Source organism: Centroberyx gerrardi, chromosome 5 (assembly GCF_048128805.1).
Source record: "Centroberyx gerrardi isolate f3 chromosome 5, fCenGer3.hap1.cur.20231027, whole genome shotgun sequence".
NCBI classification, from domain to species: domain Eukaryota; kingdom Metazoa; phylum Chordata; class Actinopteri; order Beryciformes; family Berycidae; genus Centroberyx; species Centroberyx gerrardi.
The window spans coordinates 26,331,130-26,342,336 of NC_136001.1; positions in this window are offsets into that span (position 1 = coordinate 26,331,130).

Sequence of the window (11,207 nt, forward strand, 5' to 3'; positions counted from 1 at the left end):
CTGAAGCAAACCCGCCACCCAGTCCAAACTATCAAAATTAACTAAAAAAAGTTAAAAGCTTAAAAAAAAAGCTGGCACGAGAGACGCGAGAGACAGGGAAGCTGGTACTTGCTGCCCCCTTTACACCCAACCGTTTCTCTGAGAAGTTTCGCTCTTCATCAGATTCCTTAAAGCCTGAGAAGTCTTCATCGTGAGAGTCAGATTCAGAAGTCTCAGGATTCATCATCCTCATCCTCAGTAGATGAGTGCTGATTCTCCTTTTTAGAGATGGAACAGCTGAAAAGGAGAAGCTTGCTCCTCTTCCCTCTCACCTCCGATGAAGCCAGAGTGTGAGGGGAGAAGGGCTGGTGAGAGGAACCTGCTGAAGACACAAAACCACACAGAAATGCTAATAAAGTCCAATTTAGTCTAACCAAATTTACTCTATAAATTTAGCCTATATGTTTGACATTTTAATTTGACCACAAATATGAAAAGATTGCTTCATCTGCTGAAGCAATGTCCATTAGTTTGGGTGCAGAATTTTTTTTTTTTTGATATGATAGTGACTATGTTTCATAGTTTGGTGCAGAATGACAAACATTTCAGTGTCCCTTGAGTTCTGGAATGTCACCATGACAACATTCCTTTATGACAGAGTCCTATGTTAAGGTCTTCATTCTGACTTGTGACATTGTTCCATTGTTTCTCTCTGCTATGGTGTTAGTGGCCAGTGGCCATTCACTGGGTGTAGAGGGGTATGGAGGATGCTTCCTCGGCAGATTATTTTTTTTTGCGAAATGCTTAATTTTAATGCATTTCTCTAGAGAATTTTTATTTTATTTTAAGGCTAAACAAACACCCCTAATGGTCTAAAATATCCTTGGCATAATATTACACAGATAGCTAAAACACTGGTATGCTATACTGTTGCTGACAAGGGTGTGAATTTCATTTTAGAAGAAGTAGGGACATTTAGGCAAAAGATTTTTTGCGCACTATGTGCAATTTAATGCATTAATTATATGACATGACTTGTGGCAGTATTGAAGATCTTTTTATGGATCCAAGTAATTTTACTGCATGAACCAAATTTCTGATGGTGTTTTTAGCATTATTGACCCTGAAAAACACATTAGGCCATATGACAAATACTGTGATAACTTGGCAGGTATTGTGAAAGTTTTTCACACAAACACTGCATATATTGCTATACTCTTACTAACTTGAATCTTAAATTTATCAAATTAAAGATCTCATAACACACGTCTGTATCATATTTGAATGTATTTTTTAATATAATTATTATAATTTGATGGAAGATTTCCATCACACTGAGCACTAACAGCTGCATACATAAAATAAACAGAACATGGCTCTAGTGAAGCCATGGGTGGTGCAGAGTCCTGTCTGGATTTGGGGTTTGGTTGGTCTGGCTGCTCTCTTCTGTCTCCCTGACCCTGACTCCCTCAACCTCTTGTTGTTCTTGCTATGATATTGATAGAATGGAAAACATTACCTTTAAAAAAAAAAATACAAAATACAATTCACATATTTCATATTTTAGCTGATATTTCCCTGTTTGAAGATGACCATACCTGGGATTTTCTGCCACTTCCCTCAAAACTGGCTCAACTTCCTCCTGGTAGAGGAAACATTACATGACAAAAAAAAAGTCAGCTCTCAAAATATCATCCCTTAATATTTATTATACAATGGCCTTGATGAATACTTCTGATTGGCTGGAGGGGTGTTGATTAATTTAAGGTAACCACATGGCTCTGAGCTGGTCGTCCTTGTCACTGGTCTAAATGAATGCACCATGTTGAGACTTGCTTACGAACTGGGTGATATTATTGTGTACAAGGGTACCAGTTAGGAGATGAGCATCACTTTATATGATGGCACCGACAACAGTTACAGCAAAATCAGGAATACAATTATTTTAGCTTTATCAACTACACCACTGCAGCATATTTAGCTAACATGACAGTCTAACGATGGATAAGTTAGCTACATATCCATTCTGTCTCCTTGCCATGCTAGCTAGCAAACTTTAGACTAGTCATTTCAGTTACATAGATGGATAATGTGAAAGTGACAATGACTATCTGCCTGTCTGCAAGTTAAATTGACTTGAACACATTGTTTCATCACTCACATTGGGTTGAAAATAAGACAGAATGCCTAGCATATGTCTAGTGTCTTCATTCCCAACATTTTCACAAAACAATTTGGCAGCTCCACGGCTCAGATTAAATTGTTTGCACTTGTCATTTGATTGTGCGTTTGTTTACACTGCTCCGGTTTCTTAGTTGGGCGGAGTTTTCCGTTCTTAAGCACTGTGCGCCAACTATGGTGAGAAAAACAAACCGAACCAGTTGTTTAAGCGCCCAAAACGTTGTACAACAAAGTTTAACCACCGGTGCTGCTCTGTATGAGATTGAAGAAAAAAATGTAACCAAATTCACACAGTGACACCCCTGTACCATGTTTACCCACAGTGCCTTGTTACTGTGTTTTTTAGTGTTTTATTTCATAAATTTGTATAGCATGTTATGAATTGACAAAATAATATTGAGTGTAATATTATATGAAGATAAAATAACACATTTATAAAAGTAGAATGTCAAGAAATGTTCTTGACGTAACCACACACACACACACACACACACACACACACACACACTCACACACACACACTGTATTCTTCCCTTGCATTTATAGAGTTGTAGGCACTTGTATTCTTGTGTCTCACCTCTCCCTGGTGATGCTGTTGAGTGAGTGTGCTCAGGTGAGTGTGTTCTTTTCCTGTAGCACGCCGACTGGGTTATTTATGGGCTGCTGTCAGCCAGGCAGCGCCTCCTATTAGGGGAGAGCAGGGGAAGGGCCACCACCTCTTTATTCAGCCCGGACCCAATGATGTCTGGGCTGAGTGCGCCCAGTTTGAAGCTCGGTGCCCGCCATCCATCTTGTTGAAGCGTGTCTCAGAGGGATCCCATTGGACGTGAGCCCCAGCTGGGTCTGGATTGGGCTGCTGTCTCCGCTGTCCTGATCTGTATTAGGCCCGAGGACAGCAACAGCACCGCTTACTCCGGTCTCGTGCTTCCATTGTCCTGATGCTGCTCTTCATCAGATAGTGGGAGCTGAGAACACACACTTCTTTCTTTGCAAGTGCATGGACTTGTATATTATGTTGCCGTGGTCACCTTCAGTCACGTTGTGATTATGAACTGAATCATTTCATTTACTCTGTTGAACATATGTAAAGGTTATTTGTAATGAGACAAGTAAGTGGTCATGTCATAGTGCTGGTAATTTTACGGTATAGCCCGGGGAGACCTGGGTTTTGTCCCTCAGCTCAGTCAATATGGTGCATTAATTCTATGTCGTGGCTGCTATTGATTTCCGTGGTTGCGTTATTGAGAAGTTTGCAGTGTCCAGAGTCCTGTCTGTGCTATCATGTAAAGCCATCTATCATCCTGTCAGAACCTGCCCTTGGCTATAGGGACTTACACCTGACATTTGTGCTCCAAATCTCCAAATCCTAAGTATCAATGGACTGTTACTTTGACCAAAGCCGATGGCTGCAAAGAAATGCACAAAACATAGAAATTGCTCATCAAGATTGAATCACCTGGGATCAGTTTTGCTGTGTGTTACAAGTGTGTTGCTTCTGCAATCTGCATCAAAGAGGCTTGTGGAGCTTGTACACCAAGAGCGTCCCTGGGTTGCCTGACTCCTGCAGTAAGCTACTATTCCCCTTTGGCTGGCTACTCAGCTATTTATTTATTCTTCTGGAAGAAACAGCAGTCATGGACATTATTTCGGAGTTCACCTTTTCAACACTTTATGAGCTGCTTGTCAGCTTCACCTACACGCCCCTTTTGCAAGAGAATCCAGTCATCACAGCAGTGTGTGTGTGTTGATGAATGACTTTAACCGGATGACCCACACGTGCCAAGTATGCAGCTTATAGTTTGAGGCTGGCAAAAAAGCAAGCAGGCCTGAAACCGATCTGCACCAACATGGTCCATGACTTTTTGACGAAACTACCGGGGGTAGTAGGTGAATTTATCCATAAGTGAGCAGCAAAAGCTGGCTGGATGAGAATAGGAGAGTGTTCAGTTACCCCTGTGTAAGGTCAATGAGAAGCACCCAGAGTCTGGGCAGATTTGCAGGGAGCACCATTGATCTTGACCCGCTCAGAGTATGATCTCAGAGATAAAAGGGAGGAGACGAGAGGGGAACTTATTCACTGTCAGCCTCAAGTCAGCGAAGGGCAATTCTAGCCCGCAGGCTGTCTTTGAAAAACTGAAGGGCAAAGCATGGAGGATTAAGCCAGGAGGAGGGGCGGGAGAGAAATGCAAGCAGCAATAAGGTTTATTGTAATAACACAAAGCCGGCGTCTGTTGGCCCACGCTTCGTGTGTCGAGTGACGGCTAGAATGAACTTTGAGTCAAAAGGTTGTGTGACTTGCACAGGTGAGAGGCTGTTCAGAGTTCCACCCAAAGTTTTCAGACACTTTTTCTTCCCACTTTTGTGTGTGTGTGTGTGTGTGTGCCTGTGTGTGTCTGTGTTTTTTTTCTAGACAGGGCAGATTGCTCGCATTTGAATTCTTTGTTTTGAAATGAATTTTCATTACCTCGGGTTTAGAAGCCCAGTTGCTCCTTTGGACACAGTTGTGGACCAATAGCAGTTGTCCTTTTTTTTTTTTTTTGTGGTTTACTGTGGGCAATTTGAGAAAGCACCATCTGTAATGGTCATTATTTGTGAGCTGAGAGGAACACACATCTTGACTCTGCCGCTGACACACAGTGGTATTATTCATGAGACAGGGTGGTCGAGCTGCGCAGTAAACTTCAGCCGGACATAACTCCTGCTCATTAGCCAGCCTAACATTTGCATCATTAGGACACTGCAACAGCAGGGGTAGGAAGAAATACGGCTAAGCGCCTTTCATATAACTCTTTGTTTTTTTATTCACGGGATGATAGGCTACATGAGTCTGTGACAGGGAGGGAGAGCAGGAGGGGAGGGAAGCGGGGGTGGGGGGGGGGGGGGGTGGGGGGGTTAGAAGTGATGTTAGGAAAGAGGAGAGGAGAAAGGTGACAGGGGAAAGGAGGGAGAGAGGGCAGAGATAAAGGGAGTAAAGGGGAAGAGAAAGGTTAGAGAGAGAGAGAGGGGAGAGAATAAAAGAACATTCATTATAAATTCACTGAATCGACAAGCTGTCAGGCTGTAAAACAGTTGTGCTGCCATCCATGTAGCGTGTAAGCCTCTGCCGCACTATCGACTCTTACGTCACACACCTGAAACTTCTTTCTCCTTTTCTCACCTTTGCTCGCAGGCGCATCGCTCCGTCACCTGTTCCCGCTCCACTGTAGCTGCTCTTTGGCCCCTGAGAGCCTTCCAAGGCCATGTCATCATCCCATCTTCCCCTTCCCCTTCCCCCCCCCCCCCCCCCCCCCCCCGTCCTCTTATCCCTGCTGGGCCACCAGTGAAATATGAGCTGCCTGTAGCATATTGATCCCATGCCTAGCTCCTGCCTAAATATAGATAGATCACAGACGAGGCAAAGCGCTCCTGATGCCTCCTCTGCATCAGTGCCAATGGCCGCGCTGGTTGCTATTGATTGCCATGATGAATTTCACCACAACGCACGCTGATGGATTTTCTGCTCCTGTTGTTGTTGTTGTTGTTGTTGTTGTTGTCTTGGCAAGAGTGGGTGATCTGAGGGAAGGGCTGTCACCCAAGCCGAGCCGTGATGGCCTTCGATTGGCCGGGAGGTTTGTAATCACCTCTGTGTCACGGCTGTCCAGTGGGAGGGGCCTGCCTGTCCTGGACACAATAGAGGCGTCACCTGCTGCGACCTCTTGCACACCCTGCAGGAAATCACTGGAGATAATGCTTTGACTAATACATGCCATAAGTCATATGCTGGCTTTGAGAAAACAATTTAGCTGCATTGTAATACGATGAATGTCTTATGAATAAAAAATAAGAATAACAATAAATATTTGTACAGCAGCTTTTCAAAAACAGAGTTTACAAAGCACTTTACAGAGCATACAAAGACAATACATAAAAACAAGAGATTACATAGAAATTAGTCTAGAATAAATTACTCAATAATAAATGAGAACAAAGAATTAAAAATTTAAGAGTTATTACAGAGAGCAATTGTATGAAAATGGATTTTGAGAGGACATGAAATGTTAGCCTAAGCTCCTCAGGCAGGTTGTTCTAGAGGCGCTTATGGAGAGCGCTCGCTCCCCTTAATACAGTGTTTGTTTGTGTCCTGATCATTTAAAGCAGTGCTTCTGAGGAGACGACAACTATCTGTAGAGCAGAGTAACTGTGAACGGAGACAAGGACGAGCCAACAGGTCGAAACTTCACTGTGGAAGATGTGCTGACCGGTGCAAAAGCGGGACAAATGCACCGCCACAGTCTCCTCACAAAGAGCAGCTTGCACAAAATTATTTATCTGAAAGGAGATACGGTATCTATTCATCACAACTAGTGTGGCTGACTTCCTCCCTCCACTGGTATTAACTGACTGGCCTTTCCCTGCCTTGGCTCCTAGTCACAGATGACACTTGCATTTGTCATGGCCTAAGTGCTGAGGAGGAGAAGGTGAGAGCGCCCAAACAACAATGCTTCACAAAGTGCTGTAAAATGAATCATGGGAGCTTTGCTTGCAGCGTCCTGTACCATTTGATAAATCTTCTGTGTAATTCTTGCTATTCGCTGCTTTTTGCATCTTTCCACTGACAACAACACTCTCTTCTATCTAATGGACTGGGTTACGCATGCAATAGGTGATGGAGAAGAATGGGTGGATTGGTTCTCATGCATGACTGTAATAGTTCACAGAATTCCAGGGACAAAAAAAGCTCAGGCACATGTATTAAGTTTCTTGAACTTTTTTTTTTCTCTATATTGTATAGCATAATATGCTCCCTCTCCATTAGAGAACATGTTTGTGCTGTGCATCATGAGCCATATCCATATACACACACACACATACACACACACATGCATGCACACACACCTCGTTGATTCCTCTAATGCCATGCTGTCTCTGTGGCTGCAGTGACAGATATCCTTGCCAAACCTGATTGCCCTCTAGTGGCTGATGCTTCAGCACTGCTTTAACGCTCTACAAAGCCTTGGGCAACAGTGGAAGGCTACCTCATGCATGACTCTTTTTAGTCTCTCTCTCTCTCTCTCTCTCTACTGCAGTTAATATGGGCAGACATTTTCTCTCTCGCTCTTTTCTTTACCCAGTAGGAGCCCTTAATCCACATTTTGATCCATCTATGAACTAAAGCAACACACATTATTACGGATAATTGACATTAAAGACCTGCTGCCATGATTTGACGGCAATTACGCCTGCAGATAAACTACTACACCGCCAGCTGGCCTCAGGTTTTCCTTGCTTGTCCCTCCAGTATTGTTCAGCCTCCTGGCACTTATATCTTGACCACAGGGGACTAAAGCATTGCCTGTGGTGGCACTGGCATCACATATAATCTCTACTACTACAGCTCAGAGCGCAGGAGTCAGTCAATATCCAACAGTGTCATCTGGGGCCGAGAGCTCATAGTGGCTGTGCGACCTGCCGATAGCCTGCGCCGTGCTAGAGGCCTCTGCAGCAAAGGGACCAGATGCGAACAAGCAGATTCCATCTTCTCTGGCAGTCACTCCCCTCAGGCAGCTGCACATGGATCAATAACACCGGTCCCCTGTCTCGGCGAGAATGAGAAGTCTTTGAGTGGCTCTTGTGGCAAAAGCCTGTACAGATCTATTCAGCTTGTACCGATCGATTCAGGACATGCGCATCAAATGGTAGAGAAAGACAGGGATAGTGTGTGTGTGTGTGTGTGTGTGTGTCCGTCCGTATATATGCCAATGTGTGTTAGCTCCACAGGGGCATCTCTATCATCGACTCTGTAGGTCAATGAAGATGGAGGAGCTGCATTACAGTAAAATATGCACAAACATGCTTGGCAATCCAATCCTATCTGTTCTGTCTGCGGAGCCTAATAGAAATATAGATCTGCTCTCAGACGGGCCCTGTCACAGAGATGTTTGATTCATCTCTTCATAAGCTGATACATCGGCCCCAATATGACATCGATGTGACACAGACACTTGAAGAGACACTCTCTGAAAAATTGGGAACATGAAAATGAAACCGAGGCACCGTACAGTAGTGTTGAAAATTGTTCTGCATGGGAAAAGACATGACATTGTGAACATTACGGAGCTCTCGTCACTGCACTCACCTTCAAGTTTGGATGGGAGAACTTAGTGAGGGTCTGAAAATTAGAGCATGATCCTAACTGTGATAGTGATCAACTCCAGACCCTGTAACAGATGATGATTATGATTCAGCGAAATAAAATGTTACATCAGATTATCCTCTGCTTGCAAATGACGACCTTTCGGATAGCAAAGAGTGAGCGCTGAGGGAGATGCTAACCTTTAGATTTGAATAACATCTGGACTGCCTGGACTGCTTTACCGTGGTGTCAGAGTGTCACCTAGTGGTCATTGGTAAAATCACAGCAAAGCCAACTGAAGTCACAGCGAAGCCACCTGAAATGGTACAGGTAAGTACACTGTATATTGATAATGCATGATAAGGCAATCTTTAGCAAAGTTTATCATTTCATGCTCTCAAAAATGCAGTGCATCTCAAATCTCACACTCATACATGTCCTACAAACGAAGGTAAAAATACATGACAACAATATTGCACCTATGTTTCACACACTGAAACATTGCCTTCACCAGGGTGTTCATAACCTGGAGCCAATTCACCTAGTTCCTGTGTCTAATCTGTTTGATCCACTCGTACGGAGTAAAAACATTGTGCGCCTTCATTAACCCCGCATTTATTATTCATATTCCTCCCATTTATCAGCCGTCAAGCATTATGTATGTGCCTATTCCCCTTCAACAAATGGGAGTGTTCCCATCAAGCCACTGGTAGGTGGAACGCCTTTTGGGGCCCATGTGCTTTCTTGTGTGATAATAACCCATTAACGTGCTAATTTCACAATTCATCTTTACGATAATTGCCTCCATCAATATAAAGCGAGACAGTGCAGCCCTCATTTGTAGAACGCAGTGTTAGAGTTTTTACTGCCCATTATGATTCTCTTGTAAAATGATTAATAGGTGATATCTGCAACTGTAAAACGTAGTAGCAACACAACACAATGCCAGTGACCGTGTTTCTTTGTTGGCTGGATGAGTGAGTATTTTAGTATGAGTGAACATAATCATGCCTCCATCAATTCAGTAATAACATTTGTATAACATATTGATCTGTTAATCTGCTAAATCTACAGATATGATGACAAAGGGGGAGCCTCAAACACGCTTTCTATTCAAGCCAATCCAAATATCGGAACAATAGGCTTCCTGATTGATCCCGATCAAGTCCTCTCCTCCTTAATTAAAAGACTAGTCTAGATTTGGAGGTTATGGCCTTCTGTTTATATCCAAATTCTGCTGACAAAGGAGCTGACTGAAGATGTGATGACTGGCACAGTGGATAGAAGATGCATACTAATACGTTTGGTTTTAAAAGCGAGATAGATGAAGGGCAATGCTGACATGCAGTAGCGGCCATTTTGTATTTCATCACAACCTGTTTCAAGGAACACCATGGAAACCTGTCTATCCAGCCTGGCAACATGCTGACCTGAGTTACAGTCTACCTCTTTGTGCTGTTCACATTGTTTGTCTGCATCAAACAATGATGCAATGTTAGACTCACATGTCCATGTCCTGGTCTGGTCATGACCGGTATTCTGTCTTTTTTCCCAGCTGTAAATATTAAAGCTGAACTAGGCAACTTTGCAAGTTGGCGACTCCTATTGGCAGCGAGAGGTAACTGTAATGAAATTTGAACTTCAATACCCAGAAATCATGTAATGTGTTGTCAGTAAACTGCACATACTAGGCTATATTATGTTTACCAACTTCCTAGTCTGTGATCACTTTATACCAAAGGATACCAAAGGCACGAGACAGGAAAAGATCTAACACTGGTGAGTCCAGCTTTCTCTGGACAGAGCGCTCATGTGCTGCTGTTTAGGAGATAATTGTTCTTCGTTCTTAAGTTTCATTTCTTCACTTTGGAAAAGTGTCCACACCTGACAGCAGAATTTCAGCTGGGCAAATCTACAAGGTCTCTAAAAGATAGGATGGGTTGCTCTTCTCTATTGCAGCCCCACTGTGTGACTGTGTGTTAAGACGGCTGTATGCTTACATAAAAATCTTGCCTGGTGTAGCTTTAACATTACATGTTAGTTCATCACTCAGTATCTCAAAAATGTAGAGGATGTAGTCTGTAAAACTGTTATTTTGTCAACCAAGGACTTAACCAATCTTAAATTTGTCATAATTTTGTGCTATCAGTTATGAGCGGGTATCACTTTTACCAAATGGTTGATATCTTATTTTGAGATGAAATTCTTGAAAAGTATGATCATGGATACAGAATATTCCTCAGATAGAGTTTTGCCATGCTTGTATATTTGTTAGAAGATAGAATTTTTGAACTAGACTTTCAAAACAAAAGTGAGTGACGGTGAATGGGGGTTCTTGGAACAGCCAATATTGATGATCTAAACATATTTGCACAACACAACGTGAAAATGTTCAACCAAAGCGACAGCGTTTTAAAGATACAGTCTGCCCTCAGTGACTTTTTTTTTTTCTTTTTCATTTCCATTATTGATTACCACACAATAAAAGCATGAAATAAGGTCAAGAGCCAATCTGTTGCAGTCATTGTGTATGTGATTACAAGGCGGTGGTATCATTACCTTTACTGTACAAGGCAAGGCCCCATTACCTCATACAACTTGTTTATGACAGCATCACAAATGAGCGCTAATGGCTCTGACAATAAACATGGCTCATTACAGAACACTACTCAACACTCCAGGGCATTTCCTCCGATGCTATTCTTTCACCAACGAGGAACTACCACGGGTCTTTCTATTCTAATTGGTTGCCTCACCATCTCTCATCTTTGGAAATTGCTGCCACCTAATTTTCCCAATGGTAATGTTTCCCAATGCCTGCAGGCCTATTGGAAATGACTCTCCTTATGTGTTCAGTGATTACTGAATATGCTAGGCACACACTGCAATGGCTGTATATGAGCAATCAACACAAGAGGCTATACATATATAAGAG